This window comes from Lissotriton vulgaris, chromosome 1_1 (genome assembly GCF_964263255.1).
Source record: "Lissotriton vulgaris chromosome 1_1, aLisVul1.2, whole genome shotgun sequence".
Classification (NCBI taxonomy): domain Eukaryota; kingdom Metazoa; phylum Chordata; class Amphibia; order Caudata; family Salamandridae; genus Lissotriton; species Lissotriton vulgaris.
The window spans coordinates 285,783,301-285,798,151 of record NC_141685.1 but is presented as its reverse complement, the minus strand read 5'-3'; the positions used below and the strand labels follow the sequence as shown (position 1 = coordinate 285,798,151).

The 14,851-nt window shown below is 49.2% G+C and overlaps 1 protein-coding gene and 1 pseudogene across 4 annotated transcripts in view; one reads left to right on the top strand and one right to left on the bottom strand.

Moving 5' to 3' along the window:
* The window catches only part of ERI3 (ERI1 exoribonuclease family member 3), a 1,639,940-nt gene that overhangs the window by 829,399 nt on the left and 795,690 nt on the right, over window positions 1-14,851 (bottom strand). The window lies entirely within an intron of this gene.
* LOC147747064 (uncharacterized) lies at window positions 12,076-12,906 on the top strand (annotated as a pseudogene).

Sequence of the window (14,851 nt, the reverse complement as noted above, 5' to 3'; positions counted from 1 at the left end):
ACAGTGGTCAGGAATGTTTCGTGAGCAGGTGCATTTTCTTCCACAATCCAGAGTGTGGTCATGAGGAGAAAGCAGAAGAGGATTGTGATGAAGAGCGCAATAGTCTTTGGGCTATGGAGTCTGTCTGCTTTTGGGTTCCTGCGGTGGGTATTTCCTGTTTCCTTCATCATCTTCTTATTTGGCGCTTCCATCATCTTCTTATCTGGCGCTTCCATCATCTTCAAGGGGCTCGGTAGCGGGCAGAACCACAGACTTTGTTTTGCTTCTCTCCGGGTAACCCTCGGTAGTGTTTAGGTCACCGTTCTGAGATTTAACTCAGTCTGTGGTCTACTTAGCCGTAACTCCCTCCTTTCGACGCAGGAAATACCCTTCTCTTGATGGCACTGTGGGATCAGAGAATTTTGAAAGTTCAAGTGTTTCGGTATCGGGATAGCAGGATAGTGACGGTCGGTCCTTGTTCAGGAGCTCTTCTTGATTGTTGATGGTTTCGGTCGAGGTCAGGGTCGAGGAGATCTTCTTGCAGTGGTGTGCATGCAGCCAGTTGCGTTTTCCCTCCACCCGGAGTGCTGTTCGGGTGGTGATGAGGACTTGCCAGGGGCCCGTCCACCGGGGTTCCAGACTCTTGGCACGCTGGAAGTTCCGGATCAGGACGAAGTCCCCAGGTTGGATGGTGTGTCCGGGACCCCTGGAAGCGTCAGGGATGGCATGCAGCACCTGTTGATGGATAACAGACAGTGTTTTAGTCAACTGGCATAAGTAATCAGACATTAGGACGTCCGGGACGTCATGAATGGAAGTTGGTTTCGGCGCAGACCAAATATTCATAGGCCGGCCGAACACAACCTCGTATGGTGTCAAGTGGTGTTTGGTGGGGGTGGAACGCATTGAGAGCAATGCCAGGGGGAGTGCGTCTGGCCATTTCAGTCCTGTGGTAGCTACTATTTTGGCCAATTTTAGTTTCAGTGTGGCGTTATGTCGTTCAACTAATCCAGCAGATTGGGGGTGGAAGACTGCGTGGAACTTTTGTTTTACACCCAACCCCTTCAAAATGAGTTGGATAACTTCGGCTACGAAGTGGGGGCCATTGTCGCTCCACAAAATTCGACAAAGGCCGTAACGGGGGAAAAACTCCTTTAACAGTACCTTTGCTGTGGCCATAGCAGTGTTGTCACGGGTTGGATATGCTTCCACCCATTTGCTAAATGCGCATACCACCACAAGTACATATTTCAGGCCTTGACATCTGTCTAGTTGGATGTAGTCCATCTGCAGGACTTCAAACGGGTGATTTGGGACCCCAAACCCTCCCCGGGGTACTACAGTTCCTTTCCCGGGATTGTGTTGCAGGCATATCAAACACTGTTGGACCAAGCGTTTGGCGGACTCTGTGATCTTATCATTGTGCCAAACTCTGGAGACAAGTTCAATCATGGGGGCTGATCCTATGTGGGCAGGGGAGTGCGCCATAGTCAGTATGGGAATCAGATACGAGTCAGGTAGCAACCATTTGTCTGTGTCTTTTGTCCGCCAGCAGCCTTCGTCATCTTTTAATCCCACCCGTGTCCATTCAGTCAGTTCGTGTTGTGTGCTAGCCATTTGAATGTCTCTGATAGTGTCCCTAGCGTCAGTCCATTTTTCTGCTTGTGACCTGGTCACGTACATGCGTGTTGTCGTCCTATTTTCAGCTGTCGCTCGGGCAGTGAGGTCGGCTAGTGCATTTCCCTGTCCAATAATGTCTGTCACCTTTTTGTGTGCCTGGCATTTGATGACTGCAAGCTTTTCGGGGAGAAGGACGGCTTCGATCAAGGCGGAGACTAGGTCCCCGTGCAAGATGGGGGTGCCGTGTGAGGTCAAGAATCCCCTCTCCCTCCAGAGGAGCCCGAAATGGTGAACCACCCCGAAGGCATACTGGCTGTCGGTGTAAATGTTTGCTGTGGTACCTGCTGCTAGAATACAGGCTCGTGTCAGGGCAATCAGTTCCGCTGCCTGGGCAGATCGTTGCGTTATGCGGGCTGTCTCGACTACAGTTCGAGCCGTGGTGACTGCATAGGCGGCCGAAGTGGTGCCATCGGGGAGCTTGATGCAAGAACCGTCCACCCACAGCTCTCCGTCGGGGTCGGGGAAAGCCGTGTCTCTGAGGTCAACCCTACTTCTGGTCTGTGCGTCTGTGAGGGTCACACAGTCGTGTACAGGGTGCGCATTGGGATCGTTTTCTGGTAAGGGCAGCAGGGTTGCTGGGTTCAGTGTGGTGCATCTCTTCAGTGTGATGTGGGGTGCGAGCAGAGTCAGTTCGTACCCTGTCAGTCGTGCACTTGTCAGGTGTTGCGTTTTGGTTTGGTTTAGGAGGGTGTCAACTGCATGGGGTACCAGTACTGTGAGGGGATTCGAGAGCACGATCCCCTCACTCTGTCGGATAGAGATCGCGGCAGCAGCTACGGCTCGAAGGCAAGCAGGCAGGGCTCTGGCTACGGGGTCAAGAGTGGCTGAGAAGTAAGCGCATGGTCGTTGCTTTGGGCCAATGGACTGGGTCAGGACAGATAAAGCGCACCCCTCCCTCTCATGGGTGTAAAGGGAGAAGGGTTTTGTGTAATCGGGGGTACCCAACACAGGGGCTGAGCAGAGGGCATCTCGTAGTTGCACGAAAGAAGCCTGACACTCAGGGGTCCAAGGGAGTGGGAGAGGGACGTCCTTTGCTAACAATGAAAGCAGTGGTTTTACTACGAGGCTAAAGTTGGGCAGCCACTGTCGGCAGAAGGAGGTGAGGCCTAGTAGGGAGCGGACCTGTTTCTGGGTCTTAGGGACGGGGGTGTCGAGAATGGTTTGGATCCGGTCAGGAGTCAGTTTCCTTCCGTCTTTGGACAAAAGGTGGCCTAGGTAAGTGACCTGGGGTTGGCAGAATTGCAACTTCTTCTTAGAGACCTTGTGGCCATTTCCTGCAAGGAAATGCAGGAGTTGAATGGTGGCTGTGACAGCTAGTGGAGTGGTGTCGGCTGCCAAGAGGATGTCGTCGACATATTGTACTAATACCACTCCATCGGGTAACTGGACTTGGTCCAGTTGTCTCTTGAGGGCCTGGCTGTAGATGCTAGGGCTTTCTGTGTAGCCCTGGGGTGCTCGGCAGAACCTATATGAGCGGGCTTTTAGGGTGAAGCCGAAGAGATATCGGCTGTCTGGGTGGATGGGGATAGAAAAGAATGCATTTTTGAGGTCAATGACAGTGAAGGTGGTGGAAGTGGAGGGAATCAAAGTCAGGATGGTGGTAATGTCTGAGACCACAGGGTACTGGGGTACCACCACTTTGTTGATCTCTCGAAGGTCAATGATGAAGCGGTATGCTTTCTCATCTCCTTCTCCCTGTTTCTTAATGATGGGCAAGATTGGGCTGTTGCAAATGTTGCTAACTACTTCCTCTACCACTCCTGCGTCTATCAGTGATTGGATGATTTCTACCAATGCCTTCTCGCCCTCGGGTGATATTCGATATTGTGGAAGTTTTGGGAGTGTTGCATCTGGTCGAACAGTGATGTGTACTGGGTCGATCATCATGCGCCCTACATCCGAATCCGTTTTGGCCCACAGATACGGAGGCAGAGTGTCGAGCAGGGAAGTGTCGGCGTCGGTGATGGAAAACATGTGTCTGGGGGGGCACTGTCTAAGCAGAACAGGATTGTCGTAAAGAAAAACTCGGACTCCATCTTGAGAACATCTAATCGTTGCTCGGAAGTGTTTCAATAGGTCGAGTCCCATAATTGCGTCAGGGCTATTGGAGGAGAGTAAAAACGTGGTGTCAGTGGGGTTGTTTTCTAAGTCAAAGAGGATTGGGGCGGACAAAGGGTTAGTGGAGGGCGTCCCATCGAAACCTGTCGATGTTATTAGTAAGCCAGACAAGGGTGCCCTTGGAATCAGTCGTTTAGATAATGCACTACGTGTTGCGCCAGTGTCTACCAGGAATGGTGACTTTGTACCCAAGACCTTAGCAGTGACATAAGGGCCTTGCTGGTCAACATGGAGCTCGACTGGATCCCTCCCTTGCCCTAGGCAGTCCTATGCAAAGTCATGAACGTCATCGTAGTCAGATTGCTGGCATTGGTTTTGTCGGGGTCGATCAAATGTGTTCGGTCTACTGGATCTATCATTAGTTGCGTTGTTTGGGGGCCCTCGCTGTGGTCCCCTATTTCTTGGTTCGTTTGCTGAATCTCTAGGATCCCTATTTCTGGTAAGTTCCAGAAGAACCGGGCACTGTGATTTCCAGTGGCCCGATCCTTTACAGAAGGCACACTGGTCTTCCCTAATGTCTGTACGTCCAATGTGGGGAGTTGAAGCACGGTCTTTGGGAGGTGCCGTTTTAGGGACGTTCATCTGATGGTTTCCCCGGTATTGGTCTCGTCCCAGAGTAACCCCTTGCAGTTGTGCTATCATCACCCTCTCCTTTAATTCTTTCTTCTTTCTCTCTGTAGTTCTGTCGTTTTCGTTTTTCTGATGTTCATAATATTGGGCCATTTGAAGGATAGCCGTAGGTTTGGAGGCTGCCCAACTACTTTCACTGGCCTGCAGTTTCTGCGAGACCTCAGGTGATAAGCCCTTAACGTAATTCTGGACAAACAGATGGTGTCCGGTTGCAGTGGTCAGGTCCTGGCCGCTGTAATCGGAGAACACCGTTTCAAACCGGGAGAAGTATTCCGATACATCTTCCTGGGGTTTCTGGCGACAAGCCGTTACTATCGACCAGTCCACTTTCTTTTCTGGGATCATGGTTTTTAATTTCTGCACAATTTTATCCGGGAGGTCCAAAATGGCTTTTAAAGGCTTTTGTCCGGGTTCTCGTTGTCTATCTATGCCATCAAGTTGTGACCAGTTATGTCCGAACAGCTCAGTGTGGTCGACTTTCCGGATTTGCTTCCACACATCAGCTGGCAGACATAACCCGAAAAACAAGTCGATGTCGGCTAGAGTCATAATCGTCGATCCTAGGGCCGTACCCAACTCAGTATAGAAGGCGGTGGGGTTTTTACGTAGGTCTGGCAGAGATTTCCGGAAGGTCAGAATCTCTTGCCGGTCCCATGGTTGGTAGACCCAATTGTACACTACCCTTCCCTTTGCGTCTTTGTTGTTTGCATCATCGTGAGTCCCTTCACCTCGTGGAGGAACCCAGTAAGGGGCAGCCTCTCGTATCGGCATCATAGTGTTAGGTCGTTCAGTTTGTGGGTTGATTGCTACGGAGGTAGTGGATTCGGTTTTTGGCTTTTGTTCAGTGAGGTGGCGGAAAACCTCAAGCGTACGCGTAAGGAGGTCCGTCACATCACTCTCACTCTCATCCCCGATATCAACCTTCCGGTACAGAGTCGTTAGGCTCTGTGGACCTTTCTCTTGATATCGGTCCTCGTATGCGTTTAAGACGTGGTAACACAGTTGTACAGTAAAGTGTCGTCTGTGACTCCCAGTATAAGAATTAAACACATCCATGACGGATTCTTCATCCTCCCTCTTCTCTACCAGTATCTTCGCTATCTTATCGACCCCTGCTCGTTCATGTTTGCTTAGTCTATATGCTCTAACAGGACCAACCCTTCGGGCTTCTGGGTCGCCCGGCGTTGTCGTTTGCGTAACATTTAATACGAGGAGTTCAGCCGGCACGGAGGCCATGGGGGCTGAAGCCGCGGGGCTGCTCTCGCTGGTACCTGGGGATAGTGGGTGTTGGGCTGAGGGTTGGGAAGGGGCATATGGAGGGGGCATGTGGATGATCGGAGGACCTAGCAGCAGATCATCGTTGGTTCGCTGTTTCGAGTGCAAATCAGGGTAGAGCGTGGAGGGAGTTCTAACCAGGCACTGGCTTGATGTTTCTATTTCTAGCTTCTGTTTGGTATCCTCTCTTTCTTTTATCTCTTTCTCTAATTTCTGGGCTGCTAGGTGGGCTGCTTTCCGCAGCTCTTTTCCCAACCTACTCTCAGTTCTCTTTTTGCGTTGTTCGGCTTCTTTTCGCCACATGCCGAAGCTGTCAAGCATAGTGGACGTCGTCTTGTTTTTACCAAGAGCTGTTTCTAGTGTGATTATTCTATCGTCTTCGAAGGATCCTATCAGTGGCCACTGACTTTCTCGATCCTTTTTCGTGTATTTATGCCACAGTTGGCTATAGGCTATAGCGACTAATCCATGCTTTGTGAACATGTCCTTATTAGGGGTGCCTTCCAGCGGAGCCGGATGGTTCATCTCTAATAAGCGGTCCGGGTTAAACAGGCTACTGACCAGTGGGGAGAAGACAGGCATGACGGATCACAATGGGATAATAATCAGCACTACCTATCTTATCACTGCGCGCAAAGACTAGACAGAATATTTCTATTCTACGTTGTTTGCACGTAGTGAATACCTCATGAACCAATTCTGAGCAATCGATCAACGTTAGGTCAAAAATAAAAAATCAATATGGTCAATGGGGAGAATAAGTAGGCTCGCAAAGGTTCGCGTCACCTACCCTTTCACTATCTGTAAAGAGGGGACCTAATCTTCCCTGTTTTCAGACAGAGAATCTCCAGAAAACAATCTATAACAGTTAATCAATGTTAGGTCAAAAATAAAAAATCAATATGGTCAATGGGGAGAATAAGTAGGCTCGCAAAGGTTCGCGTCACCTACCCTTTCACTATCTGCAAAGAGGGGACCTAATCTTCCCTGTTTGTAGACAGAGAATCTCCAGAAAACGATCTATAACAATTAATCAATGGGGGGGGGGAGGCAATTGTTCAATGGGGAGGGGGAAAATAGGTCCGACGGGTGCGTACCTATCCTTCGCTGTTTATAAAGGGAGAGCCTGTTGTTTCTCCGTTTGCAGACAGCGAATCTCCAATAAATTAACAAAGAGTAATACTAGTATTTTCACAACAATTATCAATTACTTCCAATTATCTATCACTATCGCAATTTCGTCGTGTTTACACGACCTTACCCGGACCGCATGGACAGTTTCTCGTCTTCCGAATCCAGCGCCCGATCGTCCTCTTCTCTTCGTACTTCTCGTGGCACTCCTGATGGTTCCCAGTCAGGACCGCAGATCACTCGAGAGAGGTCTGTTCGGAACTAGTGAAGTTCGGATGATCGGCTGTCAGACGAGGGTCTATCGGACAGGGTACCTTCCGATCGTTGCAGTCGTTCACTCTGTCGTCAGGACCTCTCCCACTGGATCCACGAGTCGCTGATGGGCCCCACGTTTGGGACGCCAATTGTTAAAAAGGGTTCCAAAGACAACCGGTAACCAAAGACCCTTTTATGTTGCCCGGCGGTATCGCCTCTATGACCCACCAATATTAATCAATGAAGAAGCAGGCGCTGGAGACTGGAAGGCGGGAAACGAGGATTTTATTCTCTCCGGAGGAGAACACATCAATTCAGACAGCAAGTATCGTCACGAGGTGCTCTAACCACATCTCTGAGGCCGGGCCTCTTATACTAGAGTTTACGACCTTTATTGCACATAACACATTCTCGTAATATTTTAATACTTGAAAGAACATCCTCGGAATCTCCCCTCCAGACCCGTTCCCACATACATTTACAGTTGGATTCCCCACCCCGGTCACAACAGGTGATGGTGGTCGCACAGCAGGGCATTCCGCCGATTCACGGAATGCGTGGGGTTGATCGGATCTCATGGGGTGGGGGCTTTGATCGGTTCGGGGGTCTTTTGATGGGGAGGGGAAGCTTCCTACTGTACGGGGTAATAAACAGTATCCGCAGAGCCAGGTGGCGGCCTGGGAACAGGGAAGACAAACGGGGACACAGGAAAAGGGTTTTGCATCAAAAGGGATTGAGGCCATGAAAGGAATGAAGGGAGGTGTCGCGCTGGGAACAGGATGGGGTTCCGTGGTGAAGCTGCGCTGGAGAGGGGTTTATGACCCAAGGCATGAGAGAGCGGGGGGGTTGTCGGCGTGCGGGGGAATGCTTGCGAGGTTAAGAGAGAGAGAGACGCGCTGGCTATTAGTGAGGGGCAGGGAGGCCATGGTGCTCAAAATGGCTGCCGCTTACGCGCACGAATGGGCCTGGAAAGGGGCAAGATGGCGCCGATAATGTTGACGTTTTGCAGTCTAATCTTTAACACTAGGACCTTCAGACCCACAGTTCAGTTCACTTTCTGGACCTGGGGAAGGATTCTCAGAGGACTGACTGCTGCTGTGTGCTTCAGAAGACTGCTTTGCTGCACCTGGAAGTACTGCTCTGCTGCCTGAAGCCCGTCTTGAACTCTCAGAGGCCTGCCCTGCCTGTTTGAGCCCTGTTCCACCTCTTGAACCCAGGACTATCAGAGTGACTCCCATGGCTAGTTGGTTGGCCTCCCAATTAGAGCCACGTTGGACAGAAAAGGCTCCAACTATCTTGAGGCCGTGCTTGGACCCAGCATGAGCGAGTCCTGACCCTCCAATTGGTGCTGCACCATACTTGGACCCTTGGAAGTGGTGCTAAAGGTGCCAAGATAGACAAAATCTGAAAATTGGGACTTTGAAAAATATTTGCCTGAAAGAAGTGCTCTAAGAGGAGATTGGGACCTCCCTGCTCATCGATCTACCAAGGTGAATCGCCAGTGGGCCTGACTTCACTTCACGGCGACTCCCAATATGCTCTTCTCCACAGCAGCAAATCCTGTTCAGTGGTTTTTCGCAGAAGGGTTATCAGGATTCATGGTGCCATGATTGGCTACAGCTTGCAGCTTCGTTCCGCTGGAGGTTTTCTACTTCCAAACAAACAGACTAAGTCTGAAAATGGAAATCTTCACTGCAACTTTGTCCAAGAGCTCAATGACGACGACGACTACTCGGACATCGCCTGCAGCCTTGCTGCACTGAACTTTACGTTTGCAGGCACATTTTCCTGAAATTCCTTTAAAATCCGAAGGTAAGTGCCGACCGGGCCCAATCCACTCCTGAAACGTGCTCCATTTCGATAGGCCATATTTTTTTTTCTTTGACCCGGTCTCTCACAACTAGATGTTGCACCAACACATCGGCATGAGCAATGACTGAGTTTGATGATGTCCAAACACACAGGCAGTGTGTAGTTGGCCATAAGCGGACTGTTAGCACCCATATAGCTCTGAAATGGGCATATGCTTTATGAACGTGATATTTATTTAATGTGGAGGCATGACTGGATTACAATAAGGCGTTGCCTACATATTGTATACACGGCTTACCAGAGAATATAAATGCAGCATTCAGATATTAGATAATTTGTCATAGTCTGAATTCTGCAGATTAATTGGCCCTTGTTTTTATTAAACTATGGGCTAAAATATTACATATGGATTTCACAGAAAGCAGAAATTGAATTGACAAGGAGATTTTTACATTTGACTGACAAGTGTGGACTCGCCGCGTAGATCGGAACCCCAATGTGGGCCGGAAGTATCACCACATTTCAAGTAGGTGTTGAAATTTCAAGTACAGAGTGGACATATTGAATTGGTTTAGAGACAGCACTCAGAAGCAGGTTGATTTAAAGTTAGCTGTACACTTGTATTGTCTTCTTTTGCGTTACAGAGCTCAGCGATTTGAAAGATATAGTTTTTTTATTGTACTGGTTACGGACAATACGCTTAACGGTCTTCTCACTACACTCACTTCTTCACTTAGAATTGGCAACAGGGATTGGTCTGTAAATTTAATGCATTTGTTTTCCAGTGAGCACTACTCACAGTTGAGGCCAAATACCCAATTTATGATAGCATTACCACACAATGCAATACACTCCCGGGTATTAAGGTTGCACTTGGCTTTTATTAGACAATTTTGGAGCCCTTTCAATATTTAATTCTCTCTCCATCGCATTCGGGTTATAGTCCGCCTCTTATTAAGAGGCAATTTTCTGTACACAATTATATGAATCAATCCCTTTTTACTATGCACTGAAACTCCAATTGAGTTGGCCTAACCTTGTGTTGATTCCTTGCATTTTATGACTTTATATATGCACTCTGTATATTGCCTGTTAGAGGTCTTGATACATTAAGTACAGAGGCATTCTGTATGTTTATGTCTATACAGCCTTGAGGAAGTCGCGGGATCACGCCCCATTAGCAACGAAACACGTGTTGGCTGTGGCTGTTGACAACTGAGACACAAGACAATGAAAATAAAAGCCCGAAAATAAGAACCAGATGGAATTTTTCATAATTTATGTTGTATGATGACAAAATATTATTGTGTTCTCAACTACAATAGGGAAACCTGTTTATCACTTGACGTGTGCAGGGGAGTGAAGCACTTTATTTGTACACCCTGACAAGGATTGTGGTTGTTGCTTGAACAGGATTTCACACTCCCTGAACAACAACCCAATTTCTCACAGATACAGCCACAGGTCAGACACCTCACTGCAGTCCATGCACGGCAGGAGCTGGCTACTAAGGATAATCAGACGTCTGGCAAAATAAGCCTTGATTCAGAATGGTTCATCCACAAGGCTATTTTGACGCACGGACTTCTGGACAGAGAACCCCTCTTGGTGGGGGAGCATCGCTTATGACCTGTGGCCGGGACCCCTTCCTGATCCGATGTGCCAGCCAAGGGCGGTTTACGGTCAAGGTCAGTTACTTGTCGCCTCACCTCGCGAGAGGTGGGATGAGGCCACAGGAAGTGCCCTGTGCCGCTGGAGTGTTGCATCACTTCTGCCCTCCGCGGTGGCCAGGGGGTATAAAGTTTGGCTCTCTTTGGCCTCTTTTTGGACCTGGCCATCATGGCGGCGACGTGCGGACCGGCGAAATTTTTGTACGATCCCTCTTTCTCCCACAGCAGCGGGCTCCAGCAGCACGGAAGCGGTGCAGCGCTCCTTGGCACAGCTTCAGCAACCTTCTCTGTCCCGTCGCCCCACAACACCCAAAACCAGATAAGGAGCCCAAGGCATGGGTCCCATTGGCTTGCTTTAGCCTCCCTCACTCCTTTTGAATTGACTGCATCAGGGTGGTTTAGGGTGTCTCTGGGGTTTTTAACCCCCTCTTCCTCAGTCGGGGCTACCGCATCTGCGCGGTTTAGAGCATACGCCCTGGCCTGCCCAGCCCCGCTTCTCTGGCCCGGCGTGGCTGACCTATCCTTGCCCTTGTATTGCCTTCAGTGGAGATACCCTGCCTCGGGAACCAGGAACACGGACCAGGTAGACATCCGGTAAGCGCTGCGGAGAAAGGGGCGGGGAAATTACAGTAAAGAGTCCATGTACTTTTGTGATTAACCCCCAGGCCTTCTCTAGTGGCATTCATTGGTGTACATGGTTGTATTGGCACACTTACCTCTGCTGGCACATCCTCCCTTCAAGATATATTGCGTTATTTTAGTGCTTTCTGGATGGTGCTTGGTCTGTGCTGTACCCTGGTAACTGTTTTGCAACTTAGCCTTTTTTGCAATTCTGTTATCAGCCTAAAAGAGACAGGAGTGGCAAAAGAAAGGATAAGGATCCTGAGTTCGCACAATTGTTTGTTAGTGCTACCTAAGCTGGGCAACGGAGGGGACAGATACTTCCTGTGCCCCTCCAAGGACAGCTTTCCCACCAGTTCAGCACAGGGTCAAAAAACCAATGCGTGCCTCTGCTGGCTAAGTGGGTGAGATGGCACCCGCCGCACCACTAAGTATGCCTGAGGCTCCTGTAGCACCCGACCAGCTGGTGGTGACTCTCCCACCACCCCCAACTGAAGCAACACTGCTGATTTCTACTGCTCAAGCGCAGCTTGGTCCTGCAGCTCCCCCATAAGTAGCACACAGCCCGAATAATAACTTACCCACTCTGACAGAGTCCCAAGGGGCTTATGCAGCCTTAGCAGGCATTAGACAGGCACTATTAGCGCTGCCCCTAGGATCAGCGGGACCTTGCGGTGAACATCCCTTAACAGCTCCACGGCTCTCCACCTCCCCACCGGTAAGTGGGACGCCTGCCCAAGGGCTCCCAACCCTACTTCCGCAGGGACATCCAACAGACTCAGAAGACACCACTGCACAGGCTCTGCTATCAGTAGCGCAGTTACTCGCCAAGCTCACCACACCTCTGGACAGAGTTACCCCTCCTCCCCTGCCATCTCCTCCCTGGGACCCATTCAATGACATTATGGTAGCGACTGCAGATCTTAAAAAACCGGTAGAGACCATTGGGTTAACATCTTTTGGTGGGATTAGGGGCGCCCAGGATAAAGTAGCAGCTGACTCGCAAACGTCGCTGCCTAAGGAAAAGGCATACTCCGGTAAGAAGACTGACCTGGGTGGAGAGAAGGCGCGTTCAGCACCCAGCTCTGCGGGAAGGCATGACACTTTGATTTCAAGACCTGGGAAGCTGGCTTTGCACGTCCCACTGGATGTTAAAAAGAAAATATGGAAAGGAGAATTTGTTGATGTATTCTCTTTGATAAGAGCAAAAGGGAGGGAATGCAACCAAAAGGATAACGAGAGTAAGGACACCTCATCTCAGGATAAGAAGCCAATGGTTGAAGAGACAACAACAAATTGGGTATTTGGGTTCAATGTATACACGTCAGTGATGTTGGAGAAAAAACCTGAAGTCGCGACCTCTATGATATTTTACTCTAACAAGATATTGAAAGCACACCATGTTTAGGGGGGCACTACTTGGTTAGATTACGACCGGGATTTCAGATGGGCAAGAGTTGAAGATCCGGACATAGGGTGGGAACCAGACACAGGTCAATGTATGGCTTGAGAGTGTGTATAGCAAGACTCCTTTAAAGCTGCTTTTTCATCAGCAACAGACAGGCGAGAGGAAGGGCTCATGTTAAGCCTTCAATAGGAAGGTTTACGCACATCCAGTTGGATCCAGTAAATATAAATATAGTTGCTCATTTTGTGGCCACCCTTCCCATCAGAAATCAAATGCTACAAGAAGTCAAGGGATAAAGGGAACGAAGGAGCGAAATCATCCTGCTAAGTGTGAGTTAACCACTCCGGTCCAGATAATCAGGCCGAGTCCATGGCTGAACTTGCAGCAGGGCAAATACAGAGCAAAGTTGCTATATTTGGATGCATCATGATGCTGTGGTAAACAAAATAAGAATGGAGAGTGACTTGGTTAGGATAGTTGGCCCTTTTCCGTCTCTCCCTTTGAGAACTTTGTGTGTACCCAGTTAGGCGTGGTCCCAAAAAAGGTATTGGAGCAGTTCAGGTTGAGCCACATCCTCTTCGCTCCCAAAGGTTCTTCAGTAAATGAAGCCATTGACCCGTAGTTATGCTCAGTGTGTTATGCATCAATCGACCAGGCTCTAGCAATACTGAGAAAACTTGGCCGGTGCCCTGCTGGCGAAAACAGACAGAATCTGCTTTCCTGCTCCTGCCAGTCCACCCTGAGGACTACCACCTCTTGGTATTTCAATTTGAGGGCTCTTACTAACCAGAAGTGTATGCCAATGGGGTGTAGTGTGTCCTACACTCGTTTTCAACAATTCCGCTCCCTGTTACAATTGATAATCACTTCACGCACAGGCCACAGATTTGATTCACTATTGGATGATTTTCTGGTTGTGGGGCCGCAGGATTCTGGCGTTTGCTCTGTGGGGCTGGATGCAATGATCTTCCTTTCAAGGAACTATGGGTTCCCATAGAGCCAGAGACGACTGTAGGTCCCTCCATGTGTATCACATTCCTGTGTATTGAAATTGACACAGTGGCCGGTGAATACCGTCTCCCTCTTGAGAAGGTTCAGGCCTTCAGGCAGTCCATTGTCACAATGCTGTCTTCTAGAAAAGTGACACTCCATCAGCTCCAGGTGTTAGTTGGCCAACTGCATTTCGCTTTATGGATCATTCCCATGCCTTGCCCCTTCAGAGAAAAACCGAACCATACCCAGCAATCTAGTGAGGTTAAGGAAGACTTGGGGATATGGCACACATTTGTGCAGCAATTTAACGGCTCTGTTATATGGACTTCGCAGCCATGCCCTAGGTCTCTTTACAGTCACAGTGGACAGCATTGGTTTTGGAGCTATATTGGGTACTAAATGGTGTAGGGGAGAATAGCCAGTTGCGTGGCATAACAGTAGCATCACTAGGAATGTTACCTTTCTGGAGCTGGTCGCTATCATTGTAGCGATGACTATTTTGGTGGAGGGCCTCAAAGATAGGGGTGAGATCTTCTGGTCTGACAATATGGCATTAGAAGAAGCTATTAACAGGCATTAGGCTTCATGCAAATGTGTTTTGAGATTGCTGAAACATTTGGCCCTATTGTGTTTGAAAGCGAACATTTCATTTTGAGCTAAGCATGTTTCTGGTATTCTTAATAATGCTGCAAATGCCTTATCTCGCTCCAAGCTACAGCACTTTCGGGATTTCAATCCACAGGCAGCCGAGGAGATGACAGAGTTACTGTATTATCTGTGGAAGATTGGAGTCCCGCCTTAATAGATCTAGTAGCAGTCTTGTTTGCAAAGCGCAAGCGGCTGTCCTATTAAAAGTGTTTTGCAAATTATAGGCCCTTTTTGCATAATATCCCTGCCATGTTCACCCCTGAGGCCTTCTGTTTTTTTCTGGGGAACCTTAGAAATCGGGGCAAGACAGTATCTTGTGCTCTGGCCCATCTCTCAGCCATAAGGCTTTTCGCTAAATTGAGGGGTGCAGCTGACTTCAATAGTTCATTCCTCATTAGGAAAGCATTAGCAGAGGGGCTACACTTGGTTGATACTAAAAAGACGGCGCATGTCCACGGCCTCCTTTTATTTACTCTGCGTAAGGTGTGCACGTCCCTATAAAACTAAACATCATTTGCTGCGGCCCTCACTGTGGCTTTTTACAGCGCCTTTGGGATTAGCGAACTAGTAGGGTCCGCAAGAAGGGACTCAGCAGGTGCCTTCAGTGGGCGGACGTGCAGTTGGGCAAGGA